The following is a 19,490-nucleotide window of genomic DNA, read 5'->3' as shown; positions in this document are numbered from 1 at the left end:
ACCCCCACACTCACCGGCTGTAGCAGCAGCAATCAGGGCCTCTGGAGGCTCATGGCAGAGCTTCCCCATGCAGTGCGAGGCAGTGGGGGGCAGCGGGGATCGCCCTCCCTGCCTGCCAGCACCCAGTGAGGGGCTTTTTTTTTTTTAAAGCACCGGGAGCCAGGGCGCAGCAGCAGGCAGGGGATGGGGCCTGGCAGGGGGCCCCACCATGATCCTCTCCCTCCCCACTTACCAGCACGGAGTCCAGCTTCAGCCCCCTGCTGCAGCAGGCAGGGACTGCCCAAATCACTGAAGCTCTCCAAACCTTTTCTGAAGATTCAGAGAGCTTCGAATTGATTCAGACCTTTTAATTGGTCCCGATTCAATTTGAATTCGGAAATTTAACCACCGAATTGGGCCAAATCTCCTCTGAATCAAATCAGCACCAGAAGCTTTGCACAGCCCTAGCCATCAGTATGCTGATGACACCCAGTTCTACCTCTCCTCTTCTGATCCAAGTCCTGTAGTGTCAGAAATGGACACCACCAACTGAAGTAGATCAACTGTGTCACAATGTGTCATGGCATGGAATCCAGACAAGATAGGTGACTGTGACGGGCAGGCCATGTGATGGGAGAAAGACTAGGATACCTATCATTGGTGGAGTTCAGCCACCCTTTGTCATTCAGGTTTGCAGCCTGGGTGTGCCCCTGGATAATCTGCTGCACCTGGATATTTAAATTACAGCCATGACTGGGAGCACCTTTAAATCAACTTCATCTAATGAGAAGGTTGCAACCCTTTGTTTCAGACTCTAATCTGGCCACCATCATCCATGCCTTTGTAACCTCAAATCTAGACCTCAATGAGATCTACATGAGCTACCCTTGAAAACCATCTGAAGGCTACACCTAGTGCAGAATGTGGCAACCTACCTTCTGACAGGAGTGGGTCCCCAAAAGCACATTACTTTAGTCCTCCAGTATCTGCACTGACTCCCAGTAGCTTTTTGGGCACAATTGAGGATGTTAGCTTTTGACCTACAAAGCCCTAAATGGTCTGGTACCTACACTCTAGAAGACCACTTTCTTCCCTATGCCCCTACTGCAATCCCTAAGGTCAGCTGAGAGCAGCCTCCTAAAGTACCATTAACAGACCGAGTCCACTTGGGGAAAACACATGAGAGGTCGTTCCCAGCAATTACTCCTCAGCTCTGGAACCTCCTCCCACTTGAGGCCTGCCAGAGCCCAAGACTGGACATCTTACACAAGCACTGCAAGACTTTTCTGTTTGGGCAGACATTTAGCAACCACTACTAGAGCAAGATGTTGTTTAGTGGGTCTCTGTCTTGTTTTATTTATTCTAATTGTCCTTTTAAATTTCTGTCTTGCTGTAAAACTGCCCCAAGCCGTTTTTTGGGAAGGAGGGCATATAAATCACAGAAATAAAGACATTTGGATCCTCTAACTTGGGGGTGGCCAACACCCAGCATGCGTGCCACAAGTGGCATGAGCAGCCACTGTGTTTGGCATGTGGCAGAGCAGGGAGGAGGTGGGGCTTAACTTGTGGTACATTTTAACTTAAACTTGTGGTACACCTCCCAAAAATGCAGGCTGCTGCTTCTCTAAGTGTTCAGTATTTCTCCCCTGAAACTCCTTACACTTGGAATAGGCTCCTGCTTCCTTTTAACCCATCATTCTCTCTTGTCCCTCCTCCTTTAAGGGTCTGCTCACTCATCCACTGAAGTCAACTGGAAGAGTCTCGGTGACTTCACTACACAATGGATCAGGCCTCCAATGCCATCTGACCCCTTCATCTGCAAAGGCTTCTCATGTAGATCCCACCAACACTTCCTTCTCCCTGCGTCTGTCTGGCTGCTGCTCCCTAATTGTATTTCCATCTCTGTCCCATTGAGACTGAGCAGTTTGGAACAGTGTACCTTGTTTTTTTCTACATTGTAAATCACAGTGTATTTTCACATGGACATATAAAACACCATACCATTACCAGCAATGTATATTTGGCGACAGACCTCAATCCAATTCCAAAAACCTAATACTTGTCTGTGTAGTGGGGAAAAAGTGGATACAACAGTAACATGCCTGCCTGCCTTTGAGTCTCTGTTCTCTTCATATTGTCTTCAGTAAGTTAACATTACTTTGCATGAGTGACACCACTACATGTCTGTCCTTGTCGCATGATATTTATCAGCTCCTCAGTCTAGCGAGTATTTATACTGTATTGTCCTAGAAAAAGCTGGCATATGTTAGTCACAGTTTTGGTAGACTGCTTCTCTCTGATTGCTATCCCTTAGAAAGAAAGAGGATAATCAATCTAGGACACAGCTCATTAAATTGTATCACATTAATTCCATTAATAACCCTATCAGAGCATCACTCTGAAACCTTTTCGCAGGTAAAAGTCAATTTGACTAGGAGAAGTGGCTTCTAGTCATTACTTCAGATTTTAATAAGTATTTATTTGATTTTAATAAGCACTAAATATACAGCCTCCAATTCAGTAGAGGTGCTTGCCTAATTTTAAGCATATGAACAGTCCACTGACTACATTCACTAGGGCTAAGCCTGTGCTTAAAGTCTGATGCATTCTTTACAGCTTTGCTTTATCCAGCAACATATTTGCAAATTGCAAGGTACTTAACATAATTTTTTTTCATATAGTTAGGTCTGACAGGAACTTTTCAGTCAGCTGTAATTAGAATATTAAACCACAACATTTTTATGCTAAGGTAACAGACTCAATTTGAAAGAGTAAAAATTAAAACAACAAAAAAACCCCCAATAAGATCATGAACCATGAAATATGAGACACCTTATGATCAGGGCCCATGTGTAGAAAATGAGCAATTAAGATACTTCAAACATTGACATATTTCATTCCTGAACACATTTAATTGTACTGCATTATTCATAAAAACACGGTTGTCCTAAAATGAGTCCATGACCAGCGATTCCAATTTACTGGATAGCTTTCATGGAATATTGAGAAGCCCTTTAAAATCAGATGTGGTCTAATGTAGGCATTCAATGGCTGTGCAAATACAAATAAATAAAGAAGCAGAGCATGTTGGGAGTCACCATGACTACATTGCTCAGTTATCACCTTGACTTTGCCTTATTTCTCAGGCATCATCCAAATGCCCATGCATCAGAAATATCCTGAAATTCCTCCAGACCTTTTTCTGACTTTATTCTGGACTAATTTCAATGGGAGTTTTTGTCTAACTAAGGACAGAGTAAATGCTCAGAAAATCTGATTTCATCTGCTACTTCTGTGCTAGACTAGTTCTGCTTTCCAATGGCCCAATGGAAACCTCTTGATAATGCTGTAACTCAGAGGCAGTTTTATCAAACCCATTTGAAATGGTATTGAATAAAAAAAAAAAAGTTTCAAGATTAGATTTTAAGATTAAGATTTTAAGATTTCAAGGTTAGATTTCAAGATAGACTATTCCCAAATTTCATCATACAATCTCTCTCTCTTCATTTTGATTAATTCAGCTTAGTTGATAGTCTTGTAAGTAGTGTAAATTAACTTGGAAATTGATGAAATCATAGGTCTTGGTTCATCAGGTTTTGAATTAGTTCTAGGCAATATTATTTTAATAATACTGTCTCAATATGCTGTTCAGACACCAGCAGCAATTCTGCATGCATAAAAAGGTGATAAATCAGATAAAAAAACTATCCGTCTATGACCTCTGCCTACTGCTTTTCTCAAAGCTGTTTCCATTTAAATCAAGACAGTTCCTGGGGATGTCCATTCCCACAGAAATAACTAATTGATTTTTCCCCATAATCTTGTATTAAAATGCTACTTACTTACCTAAATACTACAGCACTTACTTACTTTTTGCATTTTATTAAATCTCTTAAAAATGAATGGTTAATTATGCTCTCTGCTTTTTCATTACCCACTATTCTAGTTTAGTAAGTAGCAGTGCCAATTCATTTAATTTTCCTTTTTAAAAGAAAAAACAAAACAAAACAGTATCAGCTCCATGACTTCCACTGATACCAATATGGTATACAGATTTCCCCTCGATTTATGTGGTAAACGCATTCCCGGAGAACGGCTCATAAATCAAATTTGCATAAAGGGAACCTGCTTTACAATGTAACGAATAGGGATAGGTTCTCATGGTGGGGACCAGGGAAAGGGCGGGGAGGGAGGGGTGCCACTCCCGGGACTGCACAAGGCAGAAAACCAGAGGGAATACAGTGGCACTCACCCCAACCCTGGCTGCAGCAGTCCCAACAGCAGCCGACTTCAGCTGCCTGTAGCACTCCCATGCTGGAGTGGCCCTGGGAGTGGCCGACACCAGCAGCCTGCAGCCGCTGGGCTGCACGGTGCCCTGTAGCAGCTGGTGTCGGCTGCTCCCGGGACTGGGGTGAGTGCCGTGCCCTGCACCACCTGGGACTCTGCTTGTCTGCACTCACCCCAGCCCATGCTGCAGTGACCCCGGGAGCAGCTGACACCAGCTGCCTACACCACGGCACGGTCTATCCCAGAGGCTGCAGGCAGCTGGTGTCGGCCACTCCTGGGGCCACTCCAGCACGGGCTGGGGTGAGTGGGGACCAGCAGAGCCCCAGGGGGTTTGTGGCACAGTACAGCCCACCTGCTACAGGCAGCTGCAGTTTTAGACCCCCCACTATAGAAAGGATGCAGATAAATTGGAGAGTCCAGTGGAAGGCAATGAAAATGGTCTGAGGGCTAGAGAACATGACTTGAAGGAGAAGCTGATGGAACTGAATTTATTTAGTCTGGAGGAGAGAAAACTAAGGAGGAGATTTAATAGCAGCCTTCAACTATCTGAAGGGGGCGGGGAGGGGAGGGCTCATAAGAGGATAGCGCTGCTAAACTGTTTTCAGTGGTGGCAGATGACAGAACAAGGATCAATGGTTTCAAGTTGCAGCAAGGGAAGTCTAGGTTAGTTATGGAGGAAAAAAAAAAACAAACACTCTCACACTAGGAGAGTAGTAAAACATTGGAATGGGTTACCCAGAGAGGTGGTGGAATCTGTGTCCTTGGAGGTTAGACAGAGCCTTGGTTGGGATGATCTAGTTGGGAATGGCCCTGCTTTGAGCAGGAGGTTGGACTCGATGACCTCCTGAGGTCCCTCCCAACCCTAATTTTCTATAGAATAATAGAATCAAAGGACTGGAAGGGACCTGTAAGATCATCAAATCTGGTCCCCTGCCATGGGTAGGAGGTTATTGGGCACAAATGAGCTCAACGAGGTGCTTGTCCAGCCTCCCCTTGAACACCTCCAAGTATGGTGACTGCACCACCTATGATTCTATAAAACAATAAAGCAGCAATTTTTTCCACAGGTCAGTCCATTACAAATTAAGAGAGTGTAAAATGGCATAGTAAGCTTTTCTATATGCATAGACAGAGAGTAAAAATCCAAACATCACCTAGTACCACTCTCATTGAAGTCAACGCCAATCACAGCGCTGCCAATTTCAATGCAGTTTGGATGATGACCTCAGCCACAATACTTCTGAACCGAAAAAAAGGAGCCAAGGATACTTGCTCACTGCTAATGCAAGTCAGGTCCATGTGTCACAAGACAAAAAAAACAAACAACCAACCCAAAACCAAGCAAACCTTGCCGGCTATACTGAAGCTTCTATTCATGCCACCAGATAAAACTCAGCAACAACAGAAAAACATGATTCAAGTGTCACTGTGCAAGGGAACTATCAGAAATAAGCCTACTGTTCATTACTCCCCCCAATTTGTTGTTACTATTCCGACTGCCATGGAGGTGAGGAAGTTGCTGCTGCTTTCTTTGGAAATAATCTAATCATAATTTATAACTCTAAAATAGTTAGACGTTGAAAATGTGTACTAACTTTATAGTTGGTTGCTAATGAGCTTTAATTTGCATGTGTAACAGGGTCTATCCTGGGGCTGGAAGCTCTTGTCAGCTGATGGGGCTCCCAGCCACAGGGGTGCACCCTGCCCAGCAGAAAACCCCCAAGCCCTAGGGATTGGACCAGCTGCAGTCCCCAGGGTCTGGGGTTTCCCACACCCCCAGCCCATGGGGGTTTCAGCAACAACAATCCCTGGGGCTCAGGTGTGTGAAACCCCTGGATCCTGGGGATTGCAGTAGCCATGATCCCTAGGGCGTGGGATGTATAAAACCCCTGGACCCTGGGGAATCACAGCTACCATGGTCCTTAGGGCTTTGGAGTATGGGGAAACCACCAAGACCAGAAGATCACTGCAGGGGTGGCCCTCCCATCCCAGGAGGGTAGGGAAACCCCCAGGGCTGGAGGATCACCTCAATCTTCTGGCTGCAGGGATTTCCCACACTGCTGCAGCAATGATCTTCCAGTCCCGAGGGTGCATGGGGCATTCCCACAGCTGGGTGCCCCCCTCAAGGAGCTTGCTTCTTTCCAGTGCAGGAGGACCCCAGTACTGGACTCGCCGCTTCATCAGCGACACAATGGGCTTAAGTGGAAAACTGTGCGAATCGCACATTAGATCCCATCGCTTGTTTACCTGCACATGTAGAAGGGGCCTTAGGGTTTAGGTCTGCTTACCTGCTATAGCAATTGTTTTGAGAACACTGCCAAAAAACAATGAAGCATTTCTTTCATTACTACGGAACAGTGCTATTTTACGTAATCCTTGTGAACAGTTCAAATTATTTTTTCTAATTGAATTAATCTAAACACATGATCCAATTGGTATGTGCTCTGAATATTAAAAATGCAAAAAGGTGCCACACAGACTTTCTGCACAGTGCTCCTAACTCAACAGTAATGAGAAGCTGAATGGAAAATTATGTCTGAAAATTACAAAAAGTAATTTTATATTTACAAAGAGAAAGAAGAAGAAAAATGCTTGCAAGATGATAGAAATGGAACTTGCTCTTACACAAGTTTACATTTATACTGCACAGGTATGTTCAACATGCTAGTTATTCCAGAAACTGCTAACACAATTATAGCTTTAGGGCATGTCAGCCTGCTTATACAAAAACAATTCATGTGTTACATTTTACATACTGGCTCTGATAAATGGAACATTTAAATATTTCTCTGTCTTACAATATTCAGTGACATCAATTTAAGGTTTTCCATTTGAGTGAATCAAAAAACATGCCATAGAAATGAATTAAGATACAAGATGATGTATTATAGCTTCTGTTAAATAATGTCAAAAACATATTCTACCATCATAAAATTAAAATTATAGTGTCAGACTTGGACGGCCTGTATTCTTCTTAAAAAGATGAAATAAATATTCACTTATAAATGTATTCCTATTCAAGCTACTACTATTTATATATTAGTACTACACTTCAAATAATCAAGAGAAAGGGATTTGCCTTCTGCTTCAAGTGCTTTAAGCAAACATAGTGCAAATGTTCAGAAGTTAAAATATTCCAACCAGTCTTACTGTATTTTATCAACAATACGTAGTGCTCTTAAAAGGGTACCAGCTTACTCCTCTCTCCCCCCTCCCTTGAGATAAAGGCATTATTTTATATATGGTTTGCAGAGTACACTGGGCTCTTGGTTGCAAAGTGTTCTATAAAATACAGGTGAAGCCAAAACAGAGGTCAATTTTTGATCCAACATCCCTTAAACTTAGGTGAGTCTCAATCTGGGATTTTAGCATGGACACACCTGCGGTATACACAGCACTCGTTTTCTGTATCATTACATACACAATGAAAATATGGCATATTAGCTCATCGAAATAGCATAAGTAGGGCAATTCAAACTCCTGTCTCCTTCTAATTGGGAGCATCTAACACAGGGGTGGGCAAAATGTGACCCAGGGCCCAGATGCAGCCCACCAGGCTATTCCATCCGGCCCGCAGGGCCCCTAAAAATTTTAGAAAATTAATATTTATCTGCCCCTGGCTGTCTATCATGCAGCCCTCAATGGCTTGCCAAAACTCAGTAAGTGGCCCTCTGCCCAAAATAATTGCACGCCCCTGATCTAACATGTTCATTAAGGCGCCTTAGATACTGAGCATTTGGTTTACTACTTCCTTAATAAAGGACTAACTAAATGCGCAGTACCTAAAGTCACCACGCATTAGCACGGGCACATGGTTAACTGGTGACACTGGGCATTAGCCTAATAACACTGTACAGTAGGCTACTATCACAGTTTGCCATGACACTACTGTGCAGCGTTATTAAGCCAATGTGCAGTGTCTCGTGTAGACGCACCCATTGAGGATCATCTCTACTCTTACTAATCCTACCTGATAGATATCTCCAACCCTTACACAAGAACTGCCATCTTTCAAGGACAGTTATTAGAAACCAAAACCTTTTGCAAAAAGATCATTAAAACACCATTTTGAGCAATTTTCAGTAATTTCTTTTTACAGAAATCATTTTCAAAATTCTTTTATAGCCAGGGTCTTAAGAAGCAAAACTTTCAAGTTTAATGCAAGTCCAGATTTAAAAATCAATGCACACAAAATGTGAAAAAGGTAGGTTCATTTTATTCCCTGCAAAAGGGGAACAGCTACAATTTTTGAAAAAATCATTCACCTGATTTTAGATTATAACTTGAGAGGAGAGGTGGGTAAAAACAACATGAAAGACCCAATTATTTTTCTAAAAGAGTAGCTATGTTTGTGTATAGTTTTTTCTCCTTCCATCAATGAACCTTTGTTCATCAAATAGAGTGATCTGTACCAGTCTTCTGGCCGCTTCCCATATGTGTTGATAGACAAAGAGGTACTAACTGCAAAGTCACAATCTGTTATAAAAGCTCAGACACAGCGCTGTCAATAACCACAGGATTTCTTGATTTGAACTTGTTCCTTCCTCACTGCAGGAACAGGGTATGACCCCATGAGGAAATGTTTCATTTCTGCAGTATCACTAATCAACCTTCCTTTGCTGGCCAGAACCTAGATGTTTGAGAACAGGTAATAACAAAGGAGTATTTTCACAAAAAGTAGAAAGCATCATAATAAAGATTTCAAAAGGTTATGCATATAAACAAGAAAAGAAAGTATATATTAGTCCCAACAGGAAGCATGAAATAAAGCCTCTGTTCCACAGAACAGAAATGCCTCAGCATACTTGATGCTCAACACAGCAAGGATTAATTTTTATCTATACCAGCGGTGGGCTGCCTGTTCCAGCTGTAGGCCAAGGTAGTCCAACTTGGGTCTGAGACAGGCCAGTGCCAGGACCCAGCCACCACTACTGCTTCACCCTGCACCACTTATCTCCACTACCCAGCTGCAGCATGGCAAGGGAAAGCTCCCTGCTCCCCAGTGAGGGGTTGTTTACTAGTTATTTTAACTTATGAAACTTTTTTCCACTTCATTATGATCTATCTTGAGAAAAGGCCGTCAGATTTTTTCCCAATTTCTCCCATTATTTCCACTTTCCACCAATGAAATGTAAATACTTTACATTATGTAATGGACGTACATGTATATAAATATACTTATTCCAGAAATTGCTGTTACAAGATAAAATGAGCACTGTAACCGGTTACAGCAGGAGTGGGCAACATCTGGCCCATGGGCTGGATCTGGCCTGCCAACTGATTGGATCTGGCCCACAGGCAGGTGCCCACCAAGTGAATGGATCCACCCAGTGAACAGGTGGAGACTGGCAGCCAAATGGTGCCACATGGCCAGGGTTGTTTCTGGCGTGCCAGGTGCACTCCCTCTCTGGGCCAGGGCTGCCACTAGTGCAGAAGCAGAAGCATGAACCTGCCCACAGCTGTAGCACACCCTACCCACCTCCCCCACACCCAAGTACAGACCCAGCAGCTGCTGGCAGCGTCCACAGCTGTCCAACCATGGCCGGCAGCTGTTTTGGGACTCCAGGAGCTGTTTTGGGACTTCAGGAGCTGGGGGAGGCAGGTGGGCAGGGCATGCTACAGCTGCAGGAGGATTCAGGCTTTCATGCTGGTCATTGCCTGTAGCTGTAGCAACACCCTGCCAGCCACATCTGGGCAGCTGTGGACACAGCCAGGAGCTGCCAGGCCCAGACATGGAGAGGAAGTAGGGGAGGAGGGCAGGGTGGTATAGGGAGGGGCATGGCATGCTAAAGCCCTGGATGGGTAGACTCTAGGCAGGGGGGGTGAGGGGGCAAGGGCACATTGCAGCCCTGGGAAGGAGGGATGGGGGAGAAGGAGAAGGGGGAAAGGGAGGTGTGGCACTCAACAGGTCACCAAAACTCATTAAAGTGGCCCACCAGCCCAAATAATTGACCACTTCTGTGTTACAGCATTAGTAAATGAACACATCTGATCAAATACTCAATTAAAAAACAAAAAACAAAAACAAATCCAAGGGGACAAATTCTGCTTTTTCCTATTCCATTCCCTTCCAAAGTGAAAAACCTGAAGTATGAATTTCTCTCTGACTAAAACGATATCTGTTGCTTTTACTGAATTTTATTCACCAGCACTCTAACACAACTATTAGAGTTTTCTCCACAAGCCACTCATTTTGAGTCAATGCCCCTGCAATCTTGATGGGTCCAGGACTGATTTAGTTATGACTACAAGAACAGGTGGACATTTTCAGTACAGCACGTAGTCGTTACTGGAAATAAACTACAAAGGACAACAATCTGTGCAATTGCTATAAATAAGCTTTAAAAGGAGATAAACAAATACTTGAAGTAAAAAAAAAAAAAAAAAGTGTAGGATACAAGCGCAGCCTAGCTAAGAGGTCCACTAGCAAAATGCATATATAACTTGAGAATTGCTTTGGCTGAATTTTCTTCAAAACCAAGATCTCTCTCTCAGGTTTTTTCCCCCCCTTGCTTAAGTTTTCCAGGGATGACATCCTTGGCAGCGTTCCAGAGGTTTCCAAGCAACTGTAAAGAGTGGAATTAAAAAAAAAAAATAGTTCTGGGATGTCATTAATTTGATGATAAAACAGAGATCTACCCATCTGATTCTCTAATATCCATCTGAACACACAAAGCTATTTCATTTGAATGACATGCATGCTGGATTACAATGAACCACTTTAAGGGGCTGTGCACCACCATCAAATCTGAGTGCAATAGGGTTAGTGACAGAACAGCAAATATCAAACTACTTTCTATTGATGGTGCACTAAAAAGCATGCCATACTCCCATCAAAACATGCTGCCTCTTCCCTCTGACAGAAATAGGACCTCCTTGCAATGCTGTTCTGTGAAATTCCTTTTTTATTTTGTTTTTCTTTTTAACTGAAAGGCTGAAAAGTCCGTATGCTACTTGTGTTTTGATCTCCATCTTTCTAACTGTAGGTTGTTTATATCGCAAGAAAGGAAAATGAAACATTGGAGACAGAGAGAAATTCAGGCAAGCATGATTGCATGTCATATAATAAGAGAGGCATTTGAGGTGCAATGTTGTAACAGAGGTCAAAACTTGGCTGCAGGGCATATGCTGGAGTTCCAGAGAAGCCAACAGAGGCAAAGACATTTTGCTATTTTGTTTAGTTTTACTCAAATGTTTTTGCTAAATTATTGGGTTGCAACTGGATATTCTCTGTATTTTGCATAGGAAAAAGTGGGAAATATTCAGTTGTTAGAAGCTCCAAAATGAAGATTTAATAAGATCTGTAGTAAGTAGAAGCTGAGAAACAAAGTCTCACCACATTTACACCCATGCAGCTTTACTGATTTCAGTGGGATTTATTCTGGATAATCAACTGCAGGATCAAGGCAGATTTCGACCTACATTCTTTCAAAGTCTTATGATGACTTTCTTTGGATGGGGTTTCTAGACATCAAAATGAAGCTGCTGGTGCTGAAGCAGATGAAAAATTATAGCCTTTGATTAATAATTTACTTAAATGTGGGGGGGGGTTTCTCCCCTACCTACTGTAACACAGAAGCCAGGCCAAGAAGCGTTATATCCTCGGCTAGAGACAGAAAGCAGCTGAGTGTCTGTGTCATTCTGTCTGCCTTTGGAGACAGCGAAGACACCATTCAAAGTTCAGTTTTTCTATCAACAGGGAAGTAATGACAAGTCCAGAATTCTGAATGCAAGCCACAGCCTTCCAAACCTCACTCAGGTATCTTATAACTGTACTGGACAGCTGTTGGAGGAATCATTATCCAAAAATCCCAATTCTTAAACTCCCACTTGGCAGCAACAGACGTGTGCTAAAATCAGCCTAAAAACATTAACAGCAAAGGTCAAATTCATCCCTGGTGGTATTCTGCTGAAGTCAATGGAGTTGCACCAAGAATGCATTTGGTTTAAAAATGTGAAGACCGCTTCCAAGAGTCTAAATAAAACATGCCCTAGGTACAGACAGTGAAACAGCCCAAGGCTGAATCGATTGATTCTTTGCAGGTTAGTCCAAGCAGCGCAGCTTGAACCAATTAGCAAATGGACAGACATTCACTTTTGATGCAGGAAATGCAGCCACATGGCTGCAGTAGCTCAAGCCAGAAGTTGGGAGTGCCACAGCATGCCTGCCAGCCAATGCCAAAGGGGAGGGAAGAGAGACATTCCCCCCTCCCTGCTGGAGTGGAAGGGGCATGGCCAGGCAACAGCCTGGGGCTAGCACGCTGGGGTGGGGGCCCTAGTTGGCCCCAGCTCAAGGGAGGTGGGGCAACTGCTGCCAGACTGAGGAGAGGGGTGGGGGAAAAAGTAGTAGCATTGAATTCATAAAAGCTTGAACAAGAACAGTCCTCTCTCTGAAGCAAGCATGTATTCAACACAGAACTTTGCAACCTCAAGCACACCACAGAGCAACCAAAAACCGTTGCCTAAGCTAAGATACAGCACAGTAAAACACAGTGAGAGCACACACAGCTTAGCCCAATTTAACTGGAATGTAATAAAACAAAAAGACAAGTCCTTGCATTCCAGTCTCCCACCTTTTACAGCTTCTGTTTTATAATGTAAATGTAGAGTTACCATATTTTCAGTTCCAAAAAAGGGGACACCTGTCACTGGGGGGGAGGGAGAAATATGTCTGTTAGGGGGCAGTGATATGCTGGTGGCCTGCCCCTGCCCAATCTGTTGCCCCTCACTGCCAAGCCACAGCTCCCTCCTCCCCCTCTAACTCTGCTGCTGTCCCTCACGCCCAACCCACAAAACCCAGCCCTACTGGTGTCCCCCCCACTCCCAAACCGCAGTATCCTGCCCCCCTGGGCCACGCTGGTGCCCCTCATTCCCAACCTGCAGTCCCCCCCATCCCTGCTGATGCCCCTCACTCCCAACCTGCAGGTCCCACTCCCTGCAGCCCTGCCAGAGGGACCCCAGCTGCCCCCATCCCAACCGGGCTGGAGCGCAGTGACTCAGAGTGAGTCCGGCCCCAGCGCAAGCTGGAGGGAAGAGGAGGAGGCTTGTAGCACCCCCACTCCCTGGGCCAGGGCTGCTGCACTGCATCAGGAGGCCTGGCGTGGCCACGGCCCCCCTCCCGTGGGCAGTGTCTCCTGGCCACTCCACCCCTGTGTACACAGGCCCCTGTGCTGCTAGCCCAGCCATAGAGCACCCCGCTGCCCTCAAAAGGCCTGCCCCCCAACCCCACTGGAGGATCAGGCAATCCTCCCAGCCCCCTAACCCAGTCTTACTTACCTGCAGTTCCCAAGGCATGTGCAGACACATGTGGTGCTCCCTGGCTACAATCGCCTCTCCCCCTACTCCCACCAGCAGAACAAAGCAAAAAACTGGGCATTTGCTCAGATTTGAAAAACCCACCTGGAGGGAGATTGGAGGACTCAAAAAGAGGACACATCCAGGAAAAATCCAACGTATGGTAACCCTAGCAAATGTAGTTCACTGCATTCTTTTGTCTCACTAGCTCAAAATGTCTGCAACCCTTGCCTGTTCCCTTAGCTCTGTCTCCAGCACATACACATGATGACTGTGCCAGGTCTTTGCCGACACCTCCCACCTCTCAGTCTGGTCCTGCAGGGCTTGGCTCTGTGCTCACAGGTGGCAAGTGACTAGCTGGGTGCCCCAGCCTCTTCCCCCTCCCTCGTGGCTGGGGGTAGCTGTGGAGAAACACATCCCACTTCCCCCCCTTATCATCTTCTTACTTTAGTCTCTGCTAGAGGTGAGAGGTGCCAGAGGTGAGAGGGGTTGGAGTCTTCTCCTTAAGAAAGGTCCTATCTTGTCCCTTCCTCCAGTAAGTCTCTGGATAGGAAAACATATCGGCTAGGCAGGTGGGCCAATAACTGAGAAACATTCAAAGCTGGTAGCCACATACTGCAGTCCTGATGGCTGTTGGATTAACATTTTAACAAGGTGTTAGTCACTTTTGTTGTACAGGCAGTGATTTGGCATGCAGTTGTTAAAGAACCAGCCTGGATTGGCAGGGGAGAAATAAGCCCTCTTCCTTCCACCTTGACTGGCATATGGCTAGGCTCCTGCCCCTGCCGCTGGAGCACCAAGGGCAGGGGTGCGTGACAGAGGCTGCTGTGCCCCGGCCAGGTACACCTCAGCTGGGGTCCCAGGGCTCCCCAGCCCCCTTCAACTCAGGGCGCCATGGCCAGCTGGCATCTGGCCACACCCTCACCCCAGCTAGAGGGCAGAAGGGTAGAGCCATCCCTGCTCCCTAGAGCAGACTGCACAGCACAGCCCAGGGCTGCAGAGCATGCTGGGGGACTCTGGTTTAACTTAAGACAGGAAGGGGTCTGGACACAAGTTCTGTAAACTGGTTTGACCCCAATCACTACATTCACCCAGGTTTATCTTAAACTAGTTTGGGCCATTTTGAAAGCAGTTTATGTGCACTGAACTTCTGTTCTGTTACAGGTTTAAATCAGTTTCTGATCACTTAAACCAGTTTATGTAGCTTCTGTCTCTAGCCAATGTTATGCCCATTTGCACCCAAATGCAAAAATTTAACAGAAGGAGTAAACAAAAAATATACTGAGTAGTGAGTAGATTATTCATCGCTAACTATAGAAGTGCAATTCTTAGAACTTCTACCATTGAGGGCACTGGATTTGTGGTCAGGACACGAAGAATATATTCTTGGGACTCTGCACTTAGTGAGAGTCATGCTCTTTTCCTAACTAGGCTAGTGTCACTTGGAGTATGGCTATGTGTGGGCTTCATTAACTGTAGGTACTATATAAAAAATGTAATTTCACTAGGGTAGTACAGAAACAGAACTAATTCTCTTCAGAGACTCAATGCCCTGTCCTTTGGAAAAGAAGCATGCAAAGCCAAGTTATTTTTGTGTCTCGCATACACAGCTGCCGATACTTAAGATGCACTGAAATTAAATGGTATCAATGAATATGAATAACTTATATTAATTTTAATGGTAAAAATGTGCATACACTGGTAGAAGAAAAGAACTGTATGGACGAGAACTTCCTGTACAATCTGACAACTCTCAATGAGCCATTTTCTAATTGGGCCTGTGCAAAGTATTGTAAAAGACTGGGCCTTCATCTCCCAACTTGCTAAATGTCAAATCATGAGACTGCACTCCAGAAGTGGCTTCATTTCTGCAGTGTGGGGGAGAGATCCGTTAATAATGACAGCAGCGCAGAGTATGGGATTCTTCTGTCATAGTATAAAATGGTTAAAGTGATGTTAGTATAAATAGAAGCATCAGTCTTAAAACACCACAATTATAAATCAAGACAGCATTTCTTTCTTTCTTAAACAAAGAGCTTGACGAATCAGACATATTTTGTAGCTTGCTGGGTTTTACATACAGCTATCTGGAATTTCCCAAGAAACCCAATTCATGAAGGGCACAGTAAGAAGAAATACGTACCAACTCTCATATCCTTCAATTTTGCTTTGTTTTTAACTTGCACATATCTCATGCCCTTGACTAGCCACAGATTTCCGATTTATGTCAATAGAAAGAGTGCGTATAGACTGAGGTTGGGGAGGCCAGATTCTGATCTCCGGCTGGATAGCAGGAGGAGGCACAAATTAGAGAAGCTACATCAGACCACTGCAAATCGAGGGGAGAATCTGTCCCTGTTTGTTTAAAATATGGATCCTGGCCAACCTCTGCATCAGCATTTGGCTCCCAGCATTTAGCAAACAAGTAATTTTCAGGACACTACAGTAGTTTTCAAATAACATTTAGGTGATGACGTAAACAAAGGCAAGGACATTTAAATGTGATACTGTTGCTCTGTTTAACTTGTCTACTTGTTCTTTGGAATTGCTGTATTCTCAGAAGAATGCACTGTAATGTATCACCCAGTCCGCGCTGCAGTGACTCAGACTAGAGCAGGCGTTAAGGATGGAGTGTCAGCTTCAGCTTGAACTTTCATTATGCTTACATGACAACCTCCAACAAAGCCAAGAAACTCTAACAGGAGAAACATTCCAGAAGGACGGCTAAAGATCTGATCCCACTACAAAAACGTTTTTTGGCATTGCCATAAACAGTGCAACCGCACTTGACAGCTTCCCCCAAAATACCAGCTGCATCACTGCTAAGATTTGCATTTTCCAGACCTGGTGGTCCCTTACTGCAAATGCAAAGACCTCCATAACTTGAGATCTTACAGACACCGATTACATTGTATTAATCTTCTGCTAGCTTGCCAGCACGCAAGAGGCTGAAACTGTCAAAAGTCCTTCTGTCTGATGACTTGGCCTGATGTTTGAATTGACCAGCACAGGGACTGAAGCATCAGTACCCTGATCTGAGAGAGCAGGCAGATTTTGATGCCCTTAGAAATGTATTTTTTAAATGGAAATAGGCCTGCAAGAGTTTTACATTCAAGTAAGTAATCATTTGCCTTTCTCTAACACAGATCATGAAGCAGAAATTAAGTAAAGGAGCCTCATAATATCCCAATGAGTCATATATTACCATCATGATTTTATGCATGTTGTAGTTGAAACCCACAAAGATTACAGACTGTGCTCACCGCCACACAGGCTGTATGTGACATTGCTGAGAATAGCTCCTGGCTCACAGCCCTGTGCCCTTTTTAACCTCCTCTTCCACCTTGACTGCAGCTCTTTGGGCAAGTTTTAGGCATGCACACTGTTTGTGTTTAAAGTGTTACATTGAATACTCTCATCATTTCCTGCTGTGCATATGAATCCTTTAGAGATCAGATGAGCATGTCCCCTCCAGCAACCTACCACCATAGGAATACCTTTCTGCAACTATTTTGTAAAATGGTGGCTCTGTAAACTAGCTAAGCATCTATAAGTAACTCTGGCCAGCTCAAGACTCCTTCTGGAATATTTCAATGCCTCAAATATTTAAATCTATCTCCTCAACACAATTCATTAAGTACTATACCCATTTTGCAGAAGGGAAAGCAAGGCACAGAATGATTTTACCACGTGCCACATTGCTGGGACTTCAACTCAAGGCACTAGTGAAGCCTCACTTGGATTACTGTGCCTAATTTTGGGCCCCACCATTCAAAAAAGATGTGAACAGATTAAAAAGAGTCCAGCAGAAAGCAACAAAAATTATTAGAAGCCTATAAAATTTGAGTTAAGAGGAAAGAAGAAGGCTGAGGGGAGATAAAATAACAGTCTTCAAATAACTGCAGGACAATTATAGAGGGTGGAGATAGACTGCTCTCTCTGGCCATAGGGGCAGGACTAAATGCAATGGCCTCAAATTGCAGCAGAGAAAGTTTAGGTTGGAGATTAAAAATAGCTTCCTCACAATAAGGTGCTTAAGCACTGGAGCAGGTTACCTAGACTTCAGGAAGCTCTGCCCCTGTAAAGTGTCAAGAGAAAGTTATAAGAGAGACTTCACTGAGATGGTTTAGTCATGAGTTCTCTTCCAGCCCTATTTTTCCATGACCATGTTCTCCAGATCCTAATTCAGCTTCTTGATCATGTGACTCTACTTCCTTCTAGCATTTTGCTAAAAGAAAACCACAAAGAACATTTTTTAATGATAAAAGAATGTTTAAGTGACACCAAAACCTACATTGTTACCCATGATGCGTTTTGCCAAATTAAAGTGATACACATGAAATCTGAATGTATCGTTCTGTAACTAATACATTACACAAACATCATCCTCAAGCACATATCATTTGATCCGTGTGGAAGACTGACAGGACACTGTAAATACTGTCTACCGCCTGCTTAAAAGAGTTACAAGTACAGATATGTGGGGGGAGAGGTGGAGGACCATTTTTGTCCTTGGCGGCACCAGAGAAGGGGAAGGGAGCAAATCTAAATGTGGATTATTTGCCGATCATAATTAGGCCTTCTAAACAAAACACATTTAGGACGGAAGATTGAGCAATATACTTATTTTCCTCTCCAAAATTACTGGATTGAGTTGCTGAGGACGACACTGGAAGGAGGACTGGAAAAGGGCCAATGTGGTCCCCATTTACAAGAAGAGGAGAAAGGAGGACCAGGGTAACTATAGGCCAGTTAGTCTGACCTCGGTCCTTGCGAAGACCTTTGAGAAAATTATCAAGGAGCACATCTGCGGGGGCCCAGCATGGGAGGTAATGCTCAGGTGCAACCAATACAGGTTCACTGCGGGCAGATCCTGCCTGACTAACCTTGTTTCCTTTTACGTCCAGGTCACAAATTCCTTGGATGTGGGCACTGAGGTAGATGTTGTCTACCCGGACTTCAAGAAGGTCTTTCACACCGTTTCTCACCCCACGCTCATAAAAAAAAAACTAGGCGACTGCGGCATTTATGCCTACACCATCAGATGGGTGGCAAGTTGGCTCAATGGTGGCACCCAGAGAGTGGTGGTGGACGGGTCATTTTCGACCTAGAGGGATGTGGGCAGTGGAGTTCCCCAGGGCTTTGTCCTGGGGCCTGTACTGTTCAACATCTTTATCAGCAACTTGGAGGTGGGCGTGGAAAGCATGCTGTCCAAATTCGATGATGACACCAAGATGTGGGGAGAAGTGGGCACACTGGAGGGGAGGGACAGAATCCAACTAGATCTAGACAGGTTACAGAGGTGGGCGGATGAGAATAGGATGGAATTCAACGCAGACAAGCGCAAGGTGCTGCATCTAGGGAGAAGGATCCAGCAACACACCTATAGGCTCAGGAATACCTTTCTCAAAAACACAGTGCATGAAAGGGATCTTGAAGTCATTGCTGACTCCAGGATGGACATGAGCCACCGATGCGAGGAAGCGGTCAGTAAGGCTAACCACACCTTGTCGCACATCTACAGATGCATCACAAGCAGGTCCAGGGAGATGATTCTTCCCCTCTATGCAGTGCTGGTCAGGCCGCAGTTAGAGTACTGCATCCAGTGCTGGATGCTGCACTTCAAAAGGGATGTGGCTAACTTTGGGGGGGGCCCGGGGAGGGGCCCTTGCATGGTCAGAGGGCAGCAGGCCAGGCCTTACAAGGGTAGACTAAAGGGCCTGAATCTATTCAGCCTCCACAAGAGAACACTGAGAGGGGATCTGGTGGCCGCTGGGGGGGCCAGCAGAAAATAGGTGAGGCTCTGGTCCCCCGGGCACCACCTGGAATAACAAGGAATAACAGCCACAGATTGATTGAGAGCCGGTTCAGGCTTGATATCAGGAGGCATTACTTTACGGTTAGGGCTGCCAGGCTCTGGAATGGGCTCC

At 44.7% G+C, this 19,490-nt stretch overlaps 1 protein-coding gene and 1 pseudogene across 4 annotated transcripts in view; one reads left to right on the top strand and one right to left on the bottom strand.

Moving 5' to 3' along the window:
• Positions 1–1,893, top strand: part of LOC112551335 — a 4,883-nt pseudogene extending 2,990 nt beyond the window's left edge.
• SH3GL3 (SH3 domain containing GRB2 like 3, endophilin A3) overlaps positions 1–19,490 on the bottom strand; it is a 111,737-nt gene that overhangs the window by 85,392 nt on the left and 6,855 nt on the right. The gene's annotated exons all lie outside the window — the stretch shown is intronic.

This window comes from Alligator sinensis, unplaced genomic scaffold (genome assembly GCF_000455745.1).
Source record: "Alligator sinensis unplaced genomic scaffold, ASM45574v1 scaffold259_1, whole genome shotgun sequence".
Lineage (NCBI taxonomy): Eukaryota > Metazoa > Chordata > Crocodylia > Alligatoridae > Alligator > Alligator sinensis.
Note: the sequence above shows the minus strand (reverse complement) of the source record. Positions and strands in the feature narration are given on the sequence as shown.